The sequence below is a fragment of the Camelus ferus genome, chromosome X (genome assembly GCF_009834535.1).
Source record: "Camelus ferus isolate YT-003-E chromosome X, BCGSAC_Cfer_1.0, whole genome shotgun sequence".
Classification (NCBI taxonomy): Eukaryota; Metazoa; Chordata; class Mammalia; order Artiodactyla; family Camelidae; genus Camelus; species Camelus ferus.
The window spans coordinates 4,825,759-4,848,441 of NC_045732.1; the positions used below are offsets into that span (position 1 = coordinate 4,825,759).

Below are 22,683 nucleotides of genomic sequence, written 5' to 3' on the forward strand. Positions count from 1 at the left end.
GAGAGGGAAGACCACAGCCTCTGCATGCAAATTGACTAGATTCCTGTCAAAATCTGGCGTTTTCAAACTCTTTGGCTCTGTATAAGTTATTTAAATTGTCTGAGTCTCCATTTTCCCAGTTGCAAAGGAGTAGAAAGTTCTCAGGACTCTTGCTACATGAGCGATAGTAGCTCAAAGAGCTTGGCAAACCAGGGGCTCAATAAATAGTACTTCCCTTCCTTTTACTCTCCAGTAGTAGAGATAAACCCCTACAAAGGACAAAAAACAAAAAACAAAAAACAAGGTGCTTCCCCACTCCGCATCTCAAGTGTGAGTCTCACCCAAAGCATTCACTCTAAGGGTTAAATCTCTTGGTCAAAGTCTTATTTCTTAAAGGGATACACTTGATATCCCCCTCTTTTTTCTTCAGATTTCCTGGAAAATAGTAAAGGTAGACAGCTTGACCCAGAGCACCCTCAGGAGAAGTGTGGAAGCTGGGACGAGGTGAGTAGAGGGAACGGGACTGGTGCAGGGAGTGGGGGCGGCAGGGGGTCTGGCAGAGGATGGCAGGTGAAAGAAGGCCTGGGGTCAGTACTGGCAGTCCACTCAACCGGCGCTATTGTATTCTGAGCAAGGACAGTATCATTGCCTTGCCAAAGCCACTCCTGGAGACAAGGGGTAGGGAACACAGGCAATAACCACTTTACCAGCCCTCCCATGAACCCATCACCTCTAGGGACTAAGAGCAACTGCTGCAATCTCACCAGAGGCGCGGAGACTGCCTCCCCAGTCTCCATCGCTCCTATACCCCTTCGGAGCACCGAGTAGGAGAGGAAGAAAGTGGCGATTGAAAGCAAAAACAAAAAATATATATATATATACACACGAGCCAGTGCTCTCTGTCCTCCCAGTCCCAGCCTAGCTGGATTCCTCCGCATCCCCAGCAGGCAGTCCCTGGCAGCCAGCCGCCACCAGCACGGATGCGCTAGACTCTGCCGCTCAAAAGGCTCGCCTGAGCTCGAGGTCCTGAAGTTGAACAAGAGACTGAAAAAGAACTAGTCTCCTGAAAACCAAAGAGCCAAATACACCTTGGAGCGAACAAACACTTAAAAAAAATAATAGGTCCAAGAATGCCGTCCCCCAACTTCCACCCAAGAAGAACAAAGCTGTCTTGGGACCAACACCCTTGCCTCCAAACACACATACTGTGTCTCCAGCTACCTTTCTCAGACACATCTAGCAAGAGATCTCTCTCACTTAGTCTCTCTGTTTCTCTGCCTCTCTCTCTCTGCTTGTCTCTGTTCCGACTTTCCCCTAGCCTTCTTCCCATCCTTGGATTCCGCGATGAATAGGATCCTTTCCCGTCTCCCTCCGCAAGTAGCTCAACAATAGATACTTTCCATAGGTACCTCAGCCCTCTCCCACAGTGAGGGATTTGGGGGGCTTCGGAGGGGGTCTGAGGGGTGCTGCAACGTTCCACTTACCTGATCTCTTTAATGCTTTCCAATTTGCACATGATTTCTTGCTCATCTGCCATGCTTTTCACTCTCAATTTCACGTCCTGCGAAATGTACAAACACACAAGCCCAGAGATACAATAGACACAATGTAGCCACCTCCTCCGGGCATGGGGATCTGAGCCTGTGCGGTAGGAATTTGGAGAAGGCCTGGGAGCTGTAGTCCGCAGCTCCAGGAACAGCCAGGCAGCTCAGGGACCTGCAGGACTACAACTCCCAGAAGGCCAAGCGCGACATGCCTGTTTCTCTTCCTGCATCTGCACTTTAAATCAATTTGTTACAGATAATTGTGTCAAAGGTTGTGAGGAGTACAAGGGAATGGCGATATTCATTTGGCAGGTGCGCGGGAAAAAATGGGGAAGAAATACCCCAGAAGGTAACTGGAGAGATGAGAGACATACTCGCACCCCGCCGGGGCCCCTCACTCCAACAAAAGCTTACCAGGATTCTCTAGTTAGTGGACAGTTTGGGGCTGGAGAGAAACCCTGAAGGTGAATTCGCTTTTGAGATGTTGCGCGTTCTCGCAGCTGTTTGGGAATTGGTGGCTTTCGCATGCAGACAGAGATGGAGCGGGGCGGGGGTGCTGTGGAGAAGAGGCGGAAGGGAGGAGGGAGCAGCTGCTAAAGCTGAGGGATGGGGCTGTGGTGACCTCGTTCCTTAAAGCCCTCCAACCATTCCACAGTTATTGACCTCAAACTTTGCCAGTCTATAAAGGAGATGTACTAGGGGAAGCACTGAGTGAAGCAAAGATAAATAAAAGCAAGTTCTTGCCTTTGAGGAGCAGGAGAGAATGAAAGGTAACCCACTAATTACAGTTAATTGTGCTGTCATAATACAGGAATGAATAAGGTGTAACCTGAGCAGAGAAGATGTAAGGTAACTGAGAATTTTCCAGGACTTTGAGGAGGATTGACTTTCTAGAACAGGGCATAACACATATAAAAAGCAAAGGACAAGTGGGGTAAGATATCTGAAGCATAAGGATCATATATCGAGTGGGGAGGTGGGAAAGAGAAATGGGAAGATGTAGGTTGGAACAGATTGTGAAAGACCTTTGATTTAAATCCAAACTAAAGAGTTAGATTTAATTGTATAGGCACACATTTATCCAGTACATTTATTAAGTGCTTACTGTGTGCCAAATAATGCCAAGTTACTTTACGTTTCAAAGCCAGAGAGTGATAAGGTTGGAGAGATGTCTTAGGGAGATGACTCTAGAAGCAAAGTGGAGAATGATTTGGAGGAGATGAGAACATGTAAGATCTAGTTGCTCAGAGAGCATGGACAGGCCCATAGAGCTGGGTTTTGGATTAAAGGAGGACTTTGACTCATTCCCAACTAAAAGTGAGCTGGATCTCTCTCTGATTGAGCTTGCTTGCCCTTTGCTTTTCTGAGCTTCAGTTTCCTCACCTGAAAAATGGACCTGTTTGGCCTCACCTCAAAGACTTGTTTTGAGTATTCAATGAGATCATCCCCAGAGGGTATTAAAATACAGGGCTTGATATTTTGGGAAGCTGGAGAGAAGTTAGTAGAGCACGAGTCTCAGGACATCTGGATGTCCACAGTGATTTTATGAGTTTTCTAGGGAAGGAATTGAATCCCTTCTCATTATTGGATCCCAGACATCCCTTTCACAACTAGGAAGTTCTCTCTGGTGTCTAGCCTAACAGTTTCCTGATGGTTTGAAGAAACCTGTCTTATAGTGCCACTAACAGGCATTTGAAGACAACTGGTTGGTCACAAAAACTGTGGATCTGAGCTACTCTACCTTAGAGTTCAGTGCCGAAACTGGTTGCAGCTCTGCTCTATAAGAGGAGAGGGAAGGGAATGAATCCAGGTAAGTGCCTGGCATGTATCAACTACTGTGCTGAGAGCTGTATGTACAGTCCCTCATTTCATCCTCTCAACTACTGTGGAGAGGGTAAGTAGATTTATCCCTTTTTACAAGGAAGAAAAATTGACTCAGGAAAACTGACTTGGCCAAGGCCACAAAATTAGTTACAAAGCTAAAGCCTGGACTCAGGTTGGACAAAGGAATTTACAGATTAAGGAAGGGAATATTTCTGAAAAAAATACAAAGAACAGAAGTAAAATGAGGTCTTAAGTATATATATTTATGTCAAAAAATTACTTTATGGGTTAACTTTGGTTTAAGGAGAAATGGAGGGAGTGTATGAGGGTGTGAGGGAAGTAATTTAGGAATGATCTTTGAGGTTTTAAAACTAATGTCTCTTCTTTCATCATCCACTTCCTCTTAGAATCTTTACCTCATGCTCTGTTCATGTGTCTGGTCAGGATCTAGATGTGGCTTTGTTCTGTTTAAATTAAATGTGTTAATAGATTTACAGTCTGATTTTCAAAGTAATTTAGCAAATATCTTCTTTCAAGCCTCACCAAAGCCCTATTTCACAGATAAGGAAAGAGGCCAAGAGAAGTGAATGACTTATCCAAGGTAACCCAGCCTGTCTGATATAGAAACCAAACTTTGAACTCAGGGACTCATGCTTTTCCCATAGCCCCACACTGCCTGTATCAAGCTGTTGCTGCCCCCATGGAATCCAAATGTCTGTGTTACTTCAGCCAGACAGTATACTGCAATATGGAGACCCTGAAGAAGGCCAAGTATGTTCCATGCTCCCAATCCAAGTACACTGAAGGACGATGACAGTTAATCTAGGAGAAGGGGCCTTGGGAGCACTTAGAGCTTGGAAGAAGTTTTTTACTATTTGTAACAGTCAAGGTGTCCAATTAAGGAAAGGGTCCATAAGCCTCTTAGCCTCCATGGATTTATCTTGGCTTCTTGACCTCTTTAGTAACAGGTGTCTCACCTGCTCCTTGCCAAGTTGTAAGAAACCAGGCTAGCAGTGACAGGAAGGAAAATGTTACAGATAGAGAGGGGAATAGAAAGGAACCATCACCTTCTGTCTCTTCTCTTGAAGCAGTACTTAAAACAATATCTTTAAGCCAAGCTGGTAGCCTTATAGTAAGTATTCAATAACTCTCGATTGATCAGAAGCCTATAATAAATGAGAGAATATTTAGGAGTTGTACTAGCAGTGAGTTATAATGTGTTATTTTATCAGAAAAAAAACTGATTGATTTGAGGTTGTGGGAATGAAAAATCTTTGTCCTATCAGAATCAACATTGTCCTTATTGCTAAGAAACAGATAATGAGGCAGGGTATGTTGGGATGAATACCATTAAAGTGTAAAGTATTAGCAAAGGGGAAGCCAACCAGTCTCTTGTTGACCTGATACTTTCAAAGAATAGATTAAGATTTAAAGAATGGAGGCCAGAATATTTGAATTCATATATCATTCCCTGTGCTTCAATAATAAACTGAACTAAGAGAGGAGGCAGAGATGCTACAGTAGCTTTCAATTTGAATTGCCTTTCAAAAAATGCTGCAAAATACTTACTGAATTTCTCAAGTCATATTTCTTAATCAGTATTTCTAAGAGAAAAATGAGCCAAATTTTTGGGGTCATTCAGCCAAGAAATATTTATTATGTACCTGTTGTGTCAGGCACTATGCTAGGCAGCAGAGATCCCACAGTAGATATGACAGACATAGGCCCTGCCCTCACCAAGCCTACAATTGGAGAGGCCTGTTATTACAAAGATCGCACACATAAGTATATAGCTATATCCAGCAATTAGGAATTGGAAGAAGTCTGGGTTCTGTGAGCATGCAAAACAAGAGAATGAACTTAGTCTTAGGAAATAGGAAAGGGAACAGTCAGGGAAAAGCTTTCTGAAGGAAGAGTCCTGAGGGAAAACAAGGAAGGAAAGAAGGAGAGGAGCAGGAGTCATCAAAGATTCATTCATGCAGTCAGCCATCAAATATTTCTTGGGCACTTACTACATGCCAGACACTCTTCTAAGTACTGGAGATATAGTGCTTTGCATGTATTGTCAATTTAATCCTTGTAATGACCTTATGAAGTATTACTATTATTATCCCCATGTTACAGAAGAGGAAGCTGAGGCATAGAGAATTTAAGTAACTTTGTCCCAGAGTCACTCAGCTAATAAGGCAGAACTGGGATTTGAATTTAGACAGTCTGGCTCCAGAAGCCATGCTCTTAACCACTATGTTATATATTGCTTCCCTAAGATTCCTGTCCTCATGAAGTTTACTTTCTTGTTGGAGTTGCCAGGCAATAATCATGGAAAAGAAAAAACAAATAAATATGAGAATTTTAGGTGGAGATAAGACCAATAAACAAACTAAAAGAAGATGATGGAATAGAGTGGTGGCAGAAGGGGAAATGTTTTAGGTAGGATGGTTCGAGAAGGATTCTCTTCAGAGATGACATTGAAGTAGAGACCTGAGAAGGACCCAGCCATGCAATGATCTGGAGAAAGTCTTCTAAGCAGAGGGAATAGCCAGTGCAATGAGCCTTCTTTCATAGGAGGCATGAAGCAGGAACATGCTTGTCCTATGAAAGAAAGTAGGCAGGGCTCTGTCTGATGGAGGGGAGCAATAATATATTGAGGAAATAGGCAGAGACAAGCAGCATCTTGTAAATCAAGATGAGGAGTTTGGATTTTATTCTAATTACAATAGACAGCCATTGAGGGTTTTAAGTAGGGGAGTAACAGGATCTAGTTTTTAAAGGTCACTCAGACTGCTGTGAAAATAGATTGTACTGGAGCAATAATGGCAACAGGAATATCAGCCAGGAGACTATTGCAGTTATCCAGGAAAAAGATGATGGTGGCTTGGATTGGAGTATAACAGTGAATATGAAGAAAAACAGGCTGACTGGAAACATATTATTGGATGCAGAACTGATATAATTAGCTCATAGATGGGATGAGGAGTTATAGAGGGAAAGATAGGGGCTCCTAAAATGACTTCTGGATTTTTGGCCTGGGCAATAGGGTAGTACCATTCACTGAGACAGGAAAGACTGGAAGAGAACATAGGATGTTAGAATTGGAAGGGCACATAGAGTAAAAATTATCGTTGACCTGCCTGGGGACAACCAGTGAATGGGTAATTTCATTTTCACACTCTTCCAGAAACTTGCATGCCTTCCATCACTTCAATTAATCTGGCCTAATAATTCATATAATTATGATAGAGGAATAATGGAAGCCTTCCCCAAGATTCCCCTAGTAGATGGGAATTGTGGGTAATTAGCATATAATTTGCATAAGCCTACATGGATTGTGCTAGATATTCTTGCTATTTTTGATGGCTTTGTGTCTCTGAACTTTCTTACCCTTCTATACTTTCTCAACTACCCAATGTCACTGACCTAGATCCCCCACATGCAAAGTACAATGTATAAAGAAGAGGTGGCAGAGTAAGGGAGCCCCACTCCAAGTCTGTAAACTCTGTTGTGAAAAACCCTATTATAAAAGTAGCCTGGTATACATCTACTGAATTTTCTTAGTAAACATTTATCAGTTTCCTCCATAACTCAAGGGAGGAGAAGACATACTGCAGAGTCCAGAACCTTGGATTCAAATCCCAGCTCTGACACTGCCTTAGTCTTCCCATCTGTAAAACAATAGGATGGAACTCTAATGTCACCTAGAACTTAAAATAAAATACTTAACAGAGGTGTCAACTAAAAAAAAAAATGCAAACATGAGAGTTGTGAGTTAAGTTTTATTTGGGGGCAAAATGAGGACTATAGCTGGGAGACAGCCTCTTGGATATCTCTGAGGAACTGCTCTGGAGATCATAGGAGAAGTCATTATATATGTGATTTTGGTGAAGGGAGTACATGCAATCAAGCACACTTTTGGTGGAAGGTTGCTGCTAGTCATGAAGAGCAGATATCTCCGTTAATGGTTTTAGTACTTTTCTAGATATGAGGTGTAGGAAACTGGACTTATAAAAACTCCTCCTGAAAATATCTAACTATCTGAAGACCTCATTCCTGATCTCCACCCTGAACTCCTTTCAGGATGTGTTGAAGGTCAGCAACTGAAGTGGCTAGTGACTTCATCCTTGTAGAGGCAGATGGTGAGTGACAAATTTTAGTTGACAGAGGATACATGCTTGAAACCTCATTTTCTAAGCCCAATAAGATGTAAGCACAGAGCCCTCCCTGGTTTATTGCCCTGTGTCATCCATCCTCCCAATCCCCTCAACTCCTGGTAGATATGAGTCATTTAATCCATCTGCCCTTGTCCTTTCCTATTGATCCTGTTCTAAAGGATGCAGTCATTCTCTCATTTCCCTGAACTTTTTCCTTATGTGCTTGTTCCCACAGCACTTGCATTCTAATCAGGAAAGAAGAGAAATCATGTGAACACTTGCTTTTGTTATATTTATTTTGTAAATAAATATATGCAGGTTTTCTAAATCTGTGCTGATCTGATTCCATGAAGAGGTAGACTAAGGAAGCAGGAGAGCTGAGTTGAGGGACTGACTGCACCACTAACCAATCAAACCTTCTCTGGGTCTGTTTACTCATTTGTAAAATAATTATCTCACTAGATGGTGAACTCTGGGGCCTTATGTAGTGCTGACATTATGAGATTATATTTTTTACTAGATATGGTTTTTAAAATTCATCAACTTAGTGGAAACATTTGCCACCAATCCTTTCCTCATTAATTCCTCATTTACTCAGAGTCACTCAAATGGGAGGAAGAGGAGGCAGGAGACCTGGGTTCTCTGTCCAGCTTTGCCATTAACTCTCTGTGAGAGGTCTGGTCCCTTCTTTGGGCTTCTGTTCCCACATTCCTAACACAATGGGATTGGACTAGCTGGTCTGGTACTCTAGCTCAGTCATTCTGGGATTCTATCATGGTGTAAGTGGTATCCTTTAGGATTGCTAGGGAGCAAAAGGAGCTGGTTAATCTTTGTAATTTTTTTTGACTCCTTGAATATTTCCCTCCCACCAAAACATAAGCTAGTAATGGTCAGAAGGATTTGCCAAGACCTGTGTTCACCTGTGTGTTAATATCTTTGCTGTTTACCAGATGCTTTCATCTATGTTTCATTTTTGCAGCAACCTGTCCTAGTTCTCATTGGCATCTATGGTAGCAGAGCAGCAGGCTGGCTGCTGGACTCTGTATTCTTGCCTATAGAGATGGTCACAACCTTGTCCCCAGAGTGACGTCATACTAAAATAGGATTTCTTTCCTTGGCTTTCAGGCCACAACACTGCCCTTACTGCCTTCTTCTCTGAGTATTCTCCTTCTTTAGTTCCTTTTCCTTCTCCTGACTTCAAAATAGAAGTAATCATCAAGGTACAGACATCATATCTCTTTTTTTCTTCTGCTTTCTCCTTCAGAGAACTCACAGTACCCCGCCTCCATCTTTCCCAATTCTTATCTCTTTGAAGATGACCGAACTGTAGGTCTAGCTTTCAGTAACCTTCAGATCCTCATTGTTAACTGCCTTCTTTATATGACCAAGACTGGGTATGGAGCTGGGCTTCTAGAAAGGCTGAATCTTGCCAGGATCCCTTCACATCTGTCCCAATCTGGAGCATTTTAGAACCACCTATAGGTCCCTCTTCCCCCTCATAAAGATGTTTAAGGATTAGATGAAAAGATATAAGATGTGAAAAAGCACCTAGCACAATAACTGAAATATAGTATGCATTCAGTACCTGTTAATACTTTTCACCCCCCTCACCCCATTCCCTAATTCTCAGAGTCATTTTGTGCCCCCAAATTTGGAGAGAATTCAGTGAACAGAAACAGGATCAGAACATGAAAAATTATAAATAAGTTGTCTTGATTTATGCTTGAGAAGACAAAGATAGATGTTTTATTTAGAGATCTCAAAGTGGACAGGGCAGCATATGATGTGAAGTTTGGAGCCATTGTCTCACCTGAGTCCAGAGCAAAAACAGCTTTAATTATAATAGAGGCTTAGAGGGGTGATAAGTTGTAAAGCCACAGTGACATACAGAAAATATGGAGAGATTCAACTATATAAAGATGAAAACTGTAAAATGAAAAGTGACACTCATAAAATAAGAATGAAAACAGGGAAAATAGAAGCCTTAATGTTACCTCACCCATAGGGTTGATTGCATTATAAACAGTGGACCAAATCTTAAGTCAAAGAAATGAATCACAATAAATGAAACATCAGGCATCAGCAAGTAAATGGATTGGGAGATGAGTGGGAAGGCAAATTTCCCTTCCCTGAGCCTTCAAAATCCTCTATCATAGACTCTATATAATCACCTAGCTTGGCTAACTCCTTTCTTTCTAATTAAGCAGAATAGTGAGGAAACTAGACCCAACATTCAGGCTGCCTGGGTTCATGTCTGGGCTCCGATTTTCTTTTAGCTCTTTGACTGATGGACAAATCATTTCCCTTCTCTGAATTTTAATCTTCTTATCTGGAAAATGAGGGTGATAGTAATTATAACTACCTCTTAGGGTTACAGTGAGAATTAAATTGATTTAATGTTTGGAACTGGCTTAAAACCACTCCCAGTTACTGGGCATACTAAGCACTATAGAAATATTTACTATTATTATGATGGATATGCTTCAATAAAGTTTCTTGTCACCTTCTTGTTTTCCACCATTGGCAGTCTAGCTAACCCACCAGGCAAGTTTCCATTATCCTCCAAATATTAAGGATTAAAAGAAAGGATTGTGCCCATCTACTTAGGAATGAAAATACCAAATAAGTGCATCATTGATGTAGTCACCAATCTGTCATAAAATTGAGGATAAGAAAAATTTAAACCTCTAGCATCATTTAAAAATAGGAAAATAATATTCCTAGTCCTATAAAATGGCTGTAATTTTTCTGTATACATTGATTACTTGATCTACTATTCATATTCATTAAATAATATCATATAAATCCTACATATTGCATATTAGCACATAAAATGCATCTCAACTATATCATAAATCAGATAAAAATTAATATACTACCTCTACTGAGCACCATTTAAACATTTAATTAAGATAATTTTGCCTTCTTAAAATTTAGATGTTTAAATTGGGGGATGATTTGGGTGATTTGGGTTTCATGGGGAAAGAAAAGAATTCAAGGAACAAAGGAATTCATTAAATGATTTCTTCTTTATACACTATTTCACATTAACACATGTTTATTGAATAACCTCTCTATTTTGAGTGCTATTCTAGGGGCTGGAGGTCCAAAGAAATAATAACAGTTCCTTCTTTCAGGAATTTCATAGCCTAATTGGAGATGCACTGGTAAATAAATGATAGCAATACATTGTGAGCTGTTATAACTGAAAAGTGAATAGCATGCTCTGGGATCACATAGAAAGGACTAAGGAACTCCACATGTGAGAATCAGGAAGGGTCTCCCAGACAGATATTATCAGAGTTGGGACTGTTGCAGTTACCATTGGAAAGTTTGAATCTTTCTCCTGTGACAGGCAAAAGCATGCAGATTCCTATAGCCCATGCCCTTCTGAACCAGCACATCTTGAATAAAGACTGACCCAGCATTTCTCCTCTTGACCCTCTTTCTTCCCTCTTTCTTCCTCCCTCTTATCTCCTACTCTTCCTCACTGGAATATCAGTGCTGGAAATGCCTCTAAGAAGTCAGATAGATCAATAGTTTCCAAACTGGGTTTGACAGAGCCCTAAAATTTCAGAATGAAGGGACCCACCCCTATTCCACCTTCAACTAGCTCAACTGACATCATTTTCTCATCATCATCATATTTGAAGCTTTCATGGAAGAGATTTTTCAACATAGTGCTCTATTGCTTTAAAATATTTGAAGAACAGTACTTTAGTCCCACTTGTCCTTTTTTTAAAGATAGAGAAACTAAGGATCAGAGCAAGAAGGACTTGGCCAAAGACCAAAGAAATGCAACAAGAAAACAAGTGCTATTAAGACAAATATGCTTATCCTTTACTTGTCAAAGACAGCTTTGACAAAATGTATTTTTAGTCTGTGACTCATCCAGTTCCGAGCTAGAAGCTCTGCCTGCCATATTTTGAGACATGTCCTGGTATGGCCTTGTTAGCAGTGGAGAGCTAGGTAAGCCTGGAGAGGGTCAGAATTCAGGGCCAATAATTCCCTCTATTCCCTTCCCACATATTCACATTGGAGTTAGGTGAGTGCTTGGGGAAGACTCTGACACCAGGTAGAAAAAAGGCTGCACTAGGTACATTAACTGACAAGCCAAGGACAAGAGAGTTAGTTGGAGTGTGGCATGAATAAACAGGAGTATCCCAACAGATGGCAGGTGCAGAGCAAGGGGATCCCAAGGAACTCTGTGTTTGGAAGATCCCAACAGGCGCTCCAAGATGGTATGTCTGTATAGACTAGGGCTTCAGCCACCAAACTTCAGTTAATATCTGAGATGGTAGAATGTAGATGGACTATCCAGTGAGAAAAATCAGGTCTCTGTTTTACAAGGTTTGGTAACGTGGACATCAAATGAAGGCATAGGGATCAAGGCAAGAGCCTAATGATCAGTGCTGGGACAAAATGTCAGTTCTCGCCAAATTGATATATAGGTTTTATGCAATTGATATCAAAGTCCAGAAAGATTTTTGGTAGATAGAGACAAGGTAATTCTATAATTGTTATGGAAAGGCAAAGGAACTGGAATAACTAAAAACAATTTTGAAAGAAGAATAAAGTGAAAAGAATCACCATAACCTGTTTCAACACTTATTAGATAACTACAGTAGTCAGAAATGTGTGGTGTGGGTGGGACAGAAACATAGATCAATAGAATAGAATAGACAGCCCAGAAATAGACCCACACAAATATGCCCAACTGATTTTTGACAAAGGTGCAAAAGCAATTCAATGGATGAATGAATGTCTATTCAATAAATGATGCTGGAGTTAAGTGGTTATACATTGGCAACAAATAAATGTTAACCTAAACTTCATATCTTATGCAAAAGTTAACTCAAAATTGATGATGGATTTAAATTACAACATAGAAATATGACAATTTCAGGAAAAAATAGGAGAGAAATTTTTGGAATTCAGTGCTAAGGAAATAATTTTTTAAACTTTTTTTATTGAATTATATTCATTTCATAATGTTGTGGCAAATTCCAGTGTAGGGCACAACTTTTCAGTTATGCATGAAAATACATGTATTCACTATCAATTTTTTTTTCACTGTGAGCTACCACAAGATCTTGGATATATTTCCCTGTGTTATAAAGTATAATCTTGCTTATCTATTCCACACATGCCTCTCAGTATCTACAAAATTTGAACTCCCAGTCTGTCCCTTCCAACTCCACTCACTCTTGGCAACCACAAGTTTATATTCTATATCTAAGTGTCTGTTTCTGTGTTGTATTTATATTCACATTTTTCCTCCTTAGATTCCACATATAAGCGATCTCATACAGCATTTTTCTCTCTCTTTCTGGCTTACTTCACTTAGAATGACATTCTCTAAGGACAAACATGTTGCTGCAAGTGGTGTTATGTTGTCGTTTTTTAAGGCTGAATAGTATTCCATGTATAAATATACCACTTCTTCTTTATCCAATCATCTGTTCATGGACATTTAAGCTGTTTCCATGTCTCAGCCATTGTAAATAGTGCTGCTATGAACATTGGAGTGCAGATGTCTTTTTGATGTAGGGAACCTTCTAGATATATGCCCAGAGCAGGAATTGCTTGTTTAGGTCTTCTGCCCATATTTGGATTGCATTGTTTGTTTTTTTCTTATTAAGTTGTATGAGCTGCTTATATATTCCGGAGATCAAGCCTTTGTTGGTTTCATTTGCAAAAATTTTCTCCAATTCCGAAGGCTGGCATTTTGTTTTATTTATGGTTTCCTTTGCTGTGCAGAAGCTTGTAAGTTTCATTAGATCCCATTTCTTTATTCTTTCTTTTATTTCTATTGCTTGGGTAGATTGTTCTAGGAGAACATTTTTGAGATGTATGTCACATAATGTTTTGCCTATATTTTCTTCTAGGAGATTTATTGTATCTTGTCTTATGTCTAAGTCTTTGATCCATTTTGAGTTTATTTTTGTGTATGGTGTAAGAGAGTGTTCTAGCTTCATTGATTTACATGCTGCTGTCCAGTTTCACCAACACCACTTGCAGAAGAGACTGCCTTTATTCCATTGTATATTCTTGCCTCCTTTGTCGAAGATGAGTTAACCAAAAGTTTGTGGGTTCATTTCTGGACTCTCTATTCTGTTCTATTGGTCTATATGTCTGTTTTTGTACTGATACCATGCTGTTTTGATGACTGTGGCTCTATAGTATTGTCTGAAGTCTGGGAGAGTTATTCCTCCAGCCTCTTTCTTTCTTTTCAGTACTGCTTTGGCAATTCTAGGTCTTTGATGGTTCCATATAAACTTTATTATGATTTGTTCTAGTGCTGTGAAATATGTCCTGGGTACTTTGATAGGGATTGCATTAAATCTGTAGATTGCCTTGGGCAGTGTGACCATTTTAACAATATTGATTCTTCCAATCCAAGAGCATGGGATATCTTTCCATTTTTTAATTTCCTTCATCAATGCTTTATAGTTTTCTGTGTTTAATTCTTTCACCTCCTTGGTTAGATTTATTCCTAGGTATTTTATTACTTTGGGTACTATTTTAAAGGAGATTGTTTCTTTACTTTCTTTTTCTGTTGATTCATCATTGGTGTAAAGAAATGAAATTGTTTTTGAACGTTAATCTTGTAACCTGCTACCTTGATGAATTCTTCAATCAGCTCTAGTAGTTTTTGTGTGGACCTTTTGGGGTTTTCTATATGTAGTATCATGTCATCAGCATATAGTGACACTTTCACCTCTTCTTTTCCAATTTGAATCCCCTTTATTTCTGTCTCTTGCCTGATTGCTGTGGCTAGGACTTCCAAGACTATGTTGAATAGGAGTGGTGATAGTGGGCATCCTTGTCTTGTCCCAGATGTTAGTGGGAAGCTTTTGAGTTTTTCAGCATTGAGTACTATGCTGGCTGTAGGTTTGTCATATACAGCTTTTATTAGGCTGAGATACGTTCCCTCTATACCCACTTTGTTGAGAGTTTTTATCATAAATGGGTGTTGAACTTTATCAAATCCTTTTTCTGCATCTATTTAGATGATCATGGGGTTTTTGTCCTTTCTCATGTTGATGTGATGTATTATATGATTGATTTCCATATTTTGAGCCACCCTCGTGTCCCTGGGATGAACCCCACTTGATCATGATGTATAATTTTTTATGTACTGTTGGATACTATTCGCTAATATTTTGATGAGAATTTTGGCACTATGTTCATCAGTGATATTGGTCTGTAATTCTCTTTTTTTGTAGTATCTTTGCCTGGTTTTGGTATCAGGATGATGTTGGCTTCATAGAATGAGTTTGGGAGTATTCCCTCCTTTTCAATCTTCTGGAAGAGTTTGAGAAGGACCGTTATGAGTTCTTCTTTGTGTGTTTGGTAGAATTCCCCAGTGAAGCCATCCAGTCCTGGACTTTCATTTATAGGGAAGTTTTTTATTGCTATTTCGATTTCATTTCTAGTGATCAGTTTGTTCAAGTGGTCAGTTTCTTTTTGGTTCAGTCTTGGTGGACTGTATGTTTCCAGAAACTTGTCCATCTCCGCTAATCCATTTTGCTTCCGTATAGTTTTTCATAATATTCAAGTATGATATTCTGTATTTCCATGTTATTTATTGTAATTTCTCCATTTCCCTTTCCTATTTTGCTGATTTGTGCTCTCTCTTATTTCTTCTTTGTGAGTTTGGCCAAAGGTTTGTTGATTGTATTTACTTTTTCAAAAAACCAGCTTTTGGTTTGATTGATTTTTTCTATTTTTTAAAAATATCTGTTTTTTTAATTTCTTCCCTGTTCTTTATTATTTACTTCCTTCTGCTGACTTTTGGGTTTTTTTTTTTTTTTTTTTTTTTTTGCTCTTCTTTTTCTAATTCTTTTAGCTAGTGAGTTTGACTGTTTATTTGAGATTGTTCTTCTTTTTTCAGGAAGCCCTGTATTGCTACAAAATTCCCTCTTAGCACTGCCTTTGCTGTGTCCCATAAAGTTCGTGTGGTTGTATTTTCATTTTCATTTGGCTCAAGGTATTTTTTAATTTCAACTTTGATTTTATCATTGACCCATTGTTTTTTTTTTTCTTAATAGTATATTGTTTAATCTCCATGCTTTACTTTTTTTCTCCGTTGTTTCTCTAGTTGATTTATAGTTTCATGGCATCATGTTCTGTAAAGATACTTGAGATAAGTTCTATCTTCTTAAAATTGTTGAGGCTTCTTTTGTGCCCAAGTATATAATCAATCCTAGAAAATTTACATGTGCCTTGAAAAGAATGTATACCCTATTTTTCAGGGGTGTAATGCTCTAAAAATATCCACCAAGTCTAATTTTTCTATTGTATTATTTAATTTTTCTGTTGCCTTATTTATTTTCTGTCTGGAAGATGTGTTTATTGATGTTAATTCGGTGTTAAAATCTCTGACAATGATTGTATTCCCATCAGTATCCCTCTTTGTCTTCGTTAGTAATTGTTTTATGTACGTAGGTTCTCCTATATTGGGTACATATATATTAACGAGTGTAATATCCTCATCTTGTATTACTCCTTTAGTCATTATAAAATGTCCTTCTTTATCTTTCTTTATGGCCTGTGTTTTAAACTCTGTTTTGTCTGAAATCAGTACTGCTACACCTGCTTTTTCGGCTTTTCCTTTTTCATGGAATATCATTTTCTATCCTTTCACTCTCAATCTATATGTGTCCTTCTTCCTAAAGTGGGTCTCTTCTATGCAGCATATTGAAGGTTCTTGCTTTATTATCAGGTCTGCCACTCTATGACTTTTGAGTGGAGCATTTAGTCCTTTAACATTTACACTAATTAATGATAGATGTGTGTTTATTGCTGTTTTGAACTTATCTTTGCGGTTGATTTGGTATTTCCTTTTTGTTCCTTTCTTCTTCCTTTTGTGGTTTGGTAATTTTCCTTTGTATTATCATAGATTTTATGTAGTTTTTGTGACTCACTTGTAAGTTTTTGGCTTGTGGTTACCCTTTTTTGTAAGTCTATTAGCCTATTACTATAACTGTTTTTATTAAACAGATAATAATTAAATTCAAACCCATTTTACTGAGAACATCAAATTTGAAAAAGAAAGAAAGAACGAAAATACTCTATATTTTCTTGCTTCTCTCTCCCTCTCTTAATGATTTAGATATCTCATTTTACAATTTCCTATTTATTCTATTTGTAATTCATGGTTGTTATCATTGTTCCAGTTTTGAGTTTCTCATTTCTGTAGCATCCTGCTGCTATTCTATTTAGAGTAGACCTTTCAGTATTTCTTTTAGCATGGGTTTTGTGTTGCTAAACTCTTTTAGTTTTTGCTTGTCTGTGAAATTCTTTATCTCTCCTTCTATCCTAAAGGATAGCCTTGCTGGATAGAGTATCCTAGGCTGCATCTTTTTTCATTCAGGACTTTGAATATATCTTGCCACACCCTTCTGGCCTGTAGTGTTTGTGTAGAAAAATCAGCTGAGAGCCTTATGGGGGTTCCCTTGTAGCTCACTCTTTGCTTTTCTCATGCTGCCTTTAGGATCATTTCTTTATCCTTGCCTCTGGCCATCTTGATTATGATACATCTTGGTGTGAGTCTGTTTGGGTTCTTCCTGTTTGGGACCCTCTGAGCTTCCTGTACCTGAATATCTGCTTCTTTAAGTTTGGGAAGTTTTCAGTCATGATTTCTTCCAATACTTTTTCAATCCCCTTTGATCTTTCATCCCCTTCTGGAACCCCTATTATGCATAGATTGACATGATTTATATTATCCCATAGGTCCCTTATGTTGTTTTTATTAGTTTTCATTTGTTTTTCTCTCAGCTGTTCTGATTGGGTGCTTTCTATTGTCCTGTCTTCTAGGTCACTTATTTTTTCCTCTGCATTATCTATTCTGCTTTGTACAGCCTTTAGATCTGTTCTCATCTCAGCAAATGAGTTTAGCAGTTCTACTTGTTTCTTTCCATTTTTGACATATTTTATATCTCTAAACACTATCTCTTTTAGTTCCTTCAGTACTTTGATCACTTCTTTTTTGAAATCTTGACCTAGTAGGTCATCAATGTCTATTTCATTCATCATTCTTTCAGGTGATACCTCTTGCTCTTTTAATTGAGAATTGTTCCTCTGCTTCTTCATCTTGCTCATATCTCTCTGGCACTGTGGCTTGTGGAGTATCAGTTATCTATTGTGGTCCTTAAGTAGTTGTTTTATTTATCTATCTAATGCCTATGTAGGAGTAAAACTTTAAAAAAGGGAGAGAAAGATAATTTTAAAAGAAGGGAGAAAAAAACTGTTTGAAAAATGTGTATAATCAATAATAGTAGAGCAATTTGAATCAGACTAGCAATTGAGTTAAGACGTCTTTTTAAAAACCTTTTAAAAAAGGAAAAAAAAAGAAAACAATATTTGAAATTTGTGTTTAATCAATAACAGGAGATCAAAACCAAAAGAAATGAAAATGAAATCAGATGGATTTTTAAAAATAACAATAATAAAAATATTTTAAAAGAAAAATTTAAAAGGGATTAAAACTGGAAGTGTAAAAAGCAAAAATTAAAAAGGTAATATAAAATAAAAGAGATAAAGAAGATAACATTAAAAAGAGAATTTTAAAAGAAGAGAGGAAAATAAGATTTGAAAACAGTGTATAATCAATAATAAAAGAGTAAGTTGAAGCAGATTAGCAATCAGGTTGAGACGTCTTTTAAAAACCTTTAAAAAAGGAGATAAGAGCAAAAAAAAAATTGAAACCTGTGTATATTCAATAACAGGAGATCAAAACCAAGAGATATAAAAATGAAATGAAGTGAATTTTTAAGAATAATAATAATATTTTAAAAGAAAAATTTAAAAGGGATTAAAACTTGAAGCATATATAATTGTCCAAAAAGTAAGAATTAAAAGGTAATAATAAGTGGGGGTGATTTTGTGGGGACTCTGTGCTCTTAATGATTTTATCAAGAAGTCTTTCTGTCTTTGCCCAGTTTTGCGAATTCAGCTTGCTGTTTCCAGAGGCCCTCCGTTGGCACCCCTTATTTGTGCTGCTCCCACTGCCTGTCGGCAAGCAGATTGCACCCCCTCCCAACACTGTGGTGAGGTGCTGCTCTCCTTCACGGTGGTTGTCTGGTCACTCTCCCTCCAGATGTTGCAGTCAGATGCTGCACTCGGGTGAGGTAGGCTGGCTGATCCCACCCCCTCCCAACACCATGGTCAGATGCAGCATTCTTGCCAGGAATGCTCCCCTGCTTTGTGCAGCTGCCCGCACTGCCTTGGGTCCATGCTTATAGGTGGCCTCAGGGAAGACGAAAGAACAGCCCTGCCCCTGCTCAATGCCAAAACTCAGTTCCGAGTTCTCTGAGGTACCAGGGGAGAATGATCCTATCTGCCTTGGGCTGTAAACAAGTCTCGGTCTGGCCTTTGAGGCTGCTAAGCCCTTAGGTACAGATTCAGGTTTGGACCCCGCCCCCACCTAGGTGCTAAGCCCCAGAGGATATGGCAGCTGTGCTTGAGCCCCACCTCTCTTTGCCCGAAAACCTTCTGTGGGCTTTCAGAGATGAGAATACGGCACCCTTCCCCCAGGGCACATCAGCTGTGTTGTTTTATGGAGGGCCCAGGTTGTTTTGCCCATTGTACCCACTCATTCATGGCGCACAGCACCCTGCAGTCCCTTGGGACTGCCTCAGTGCAGCTGCCCCAGTCCTCCTCCCAGCTCATGCCCTGTCCCATCCACCAGCTTCCAGCTTGCATCTCGGGCTGGGTGTTGTAGGGACCCTCTGTGCCCATTTAACTTAGTTCTCTCAGTCAAGGGGCACTCCGTACAGATCCGAGCCTCAACGGCTCCCCCTCCATCCCGCTGGCCTCTCCGTTGGTGAGGGGAGACCCAGCGAACAATCGCTATTCTTCCTTTGCTGCTCCCTCCCCGTGGGACCAGTCCCGCACTCTTTTGCCTTTTCTTCTTTCCTTTTTTCTTTTCTCCTACCAGATTTTTGGTGTCTTTGTCTTTTGAAGAGGGCGATGTTCTGTCAGAGTTCAGGAGGTGCTCTGGTTGGCTGAGTGGGTCCGTGGATGTGAGTTTTCGTGTATTTGTGGGAAAGTGTAAGCTACTAGTGTCCTTGTCCTCTGCCATCTTGGCCAATCCTCTCTGTTATTGATTTGTGGCACAGCCCTGTGCCTTCATTCACTGACTTGGAAGCTCAAGAGAAGTTACTTAAGGTTTTCACAATACTTGAATTCCCCAGAGCAATGGTTTTCACAGTATGATCCTCAGAACAGTAGGGTCAGCATAACCTGATAACTTGTTAGAATGAATACTCTCAGTCTCACCCTAAATCTACTTGATGAGGAACAGTGGGTTTGGGGCCCAGTAATCTGTGTTTCACCAAGCCCTACAGACAAAACTGGGTTTAAATTTTTACACTTGAACTTTCTGACCTTAATCTGGGGGAAATCACTTTGCATCTCTGGAACTCAGTTACATTATCCATACAATTGGCTGAATAAGGCATTACCAAAGATTAAATGATATAACATTTGTAAATTGCCTGGTGCAGTGCTTGACACATAATAGGCATTCAGTGAATCTTAATTCTATTCTTGTTGACAAAAGTGAACTGAGTTTATTTTAAAGTGCATTTATGAACATATCCTGCAGTTTACAAATTGCATCAAGGGATAAATAAGAAAAAATTACCCATAATTTCACTTCATAGCGATGGTCACTCTCAAAATTGTAGTGCATATCATTCCAGTGTTTTTTCTACACCCAGTTATACTTATAAAACCTACAGTTTCTAATTGTGAGTAATGGCTATATACTGCCACCTCTTGATTATCTGCTTGACTATTTACTTTGTGTATTATTGGTGGCAAATTAAAATCTTAAGCTAGTTTCCCTCTGCCACATAGCATGTGTCTGTGCTACCTCCTCCTGCTATCAATTAACATTTGCCTGAAATTAATTTTCATATTAGTCTAAGAGAAACAAGCTGCTAGTAAACCAGAGCCTGCATTCTAGAGAACTCTCAAAATGAGACTCATATTATGTAAGACTTTATCCCTTTCTATGAAGGCAGGGCTCTGAATATTGACCCTTTAAGCACCTACTATGTCCAGGGCACTTTATTTAATAAAAAGATGAATGATACATATTCTTTTTTATTTTTAAATTTTATACAGTTTCTAATGGTTACACTCCATTTATAGTTATCATAAAATATTGACTATATTCTCTGTGTTGTACAATATATCCCTGTAGTCTACCTTATACTCAGGTTTGTACCTCCCACCACTCTCACCCCAAATATCCTCCCCCCTCCCACTGGTAACCACTAGTTTGTTCTCTATATCTTTGAGTCTGCTTTTTTTTGTTACAGTCACTAGTTTGTTGTATTTTTAAGATTCCACATATAAGTGAAATTATACGGTATTTGTTCTTCTCTGACTTATTTCAATTAGCATAATGCCTTCCAAGTCCATCCATTTTGCTGCAAGTGGCAAAATTTCATTCTTTTTGTGGCTAAATAGTATTCTATTATATGCATATGCCACATCTTCTTTATCCATTCATCTGTTGATGAACATGGTTGATGGACAAAGTTGCTTCCATGTCTTGACTATTGCAAATAGTGCTGCTATGAACATTGTGGTGCATGTATCTTTTTGAATTACAGTTTTAATCTTTTCTGGATATATGCTCAGGAGTAGGATTGTTGGATCATATGAAAACTCTATCTTTAGAGTCTTAAGGAAACTTCACATTGTTCTTCATAGTGACTACACCAATTTACATTCCCACCAACAGTGTAGGAAGGTTCCCTTTTCTTCACACCCTCTCCAGAATTTATTATTTGCAGACTTTTATTTAGATGATGGCCATTCTGACTGGTGTGAGGTGATACATCATTGTGATTTTGATTTGCATTTGTCTAATAATTAGTGATGTTGAGCATCTTTTCATGTGCTTGTTGGCCATCTGTATGTCTTCTTTGGAAAAATATCTATTTAGGTCTTCTTTCCATTTTTTGACTTGGTTTTTTAACTTGAATGATATTTAGAATATTTACTTTTTTGTATGTCCTTATTTTTCTTATTTTATTTTCTTTTAGATTCCACATATAAGTGATACCATACAGCATTTTTCTTTCTCTTTCTGGTCCACTTCACTTAGAATGACAATCTTCAGGTCCATGATGTTGCTGCAAATGGTTTTATTTTATTCTTTTTTATGGGTGAGTAGTGTTCCATTGTATATATGAACTACATCTTCTTTATCCAGTCATCTGTTGATGGACATTTAGATTATTTCCATGACTTGGCTATTATAAATAGTGCTGCTGTGAGCATTGGAGTACATGTGTCTTCTTGAATTTTATTATTCTCTGGGTATATGCCCAGGAATGGGAATGCTAGATTACATGATAAGTCTATTTTCAGTTTTTTAAGGAATCTCCACTTGTTCTCCATAGTGGCTGCACCAATCTACACTTGCACCAACAGTGTGAGAGGATTCCCTTTTCTCCACACCCTCTCCAGCATGTGTCATTTGTAGACTTTTCAATGATGGCCATTCTGGCTGCTGTGAGGTGATATCTCATTGTAGTTTTGATCTCCATTTCTCTGACAATTAGCGATGCTGAGCATTTTTTATGTGCTTATTGGCCATTTGTATGTCTTCATTGGAGAATTGTTTTTTAGGTCTTCTGCCCATTTTTGGATTGGACTGCTTGTTTTTTATATTAAGGTATATGAGCTATTTGTATATTTTGGAAATTAGTCCCTTGTCAGTTGCATCATTTGCAAGTATTTTCTCCCATTCTGTAGGTTGTCTTTCCATTTTATTAATGGCATCCTTAGCTGTGCAAAATCTTTTAAGTTTAATTGGATCCCATTTGTTTATTTTGGCTTTTATTTCCAATACTCCCAGAGCTGGTTCAAAAAATATATTGCTAGGGGATAGACTGGAAGTTCAAAATTTGTAGATACTGACAGGCATATGTAGAATAAACAAGATTATACTGTATAGCACAGGGAAATATATACAAGATCTTGTGGTAGCTCACAGTGGAAACAAATGTGAGAATGAATATATGTATGTTCATGTATGACTGAAAAATTGTGCTCTACACTGGAAATTGACATAACATTGTAAAATGACTATAGCTCAATAAAAAATGTTAATGTGATTTATGTCCGAGAGTATTCTGCCTATGTTTTCCTCTAGAAGTTTT

General features: G+C 38.8%; 1 protein-coding gene across 1 annotated transcript in view; it reads left to right on the forward strand.

The window, feature by feature from the left end:
- The first annotated feature begins 1,791 nt into the window (after positions 1–1,791).
- ZC3H12B (zinc finger CCCH-type containing 12B) overlaps positions 1,792–22,683 on the forward strand; it is a 394,029-nt gene continuing 373,137 nt past the window's right edge. The window contains exon 1 of the mRNA XM_032476104.1: positions 1,792–1,872. The gene's annotated coding sequence lies outside the window, so the exon portion shown is untranslated. The remainder of the gene's footprint in view (positions 1,873–22,683) is intronic.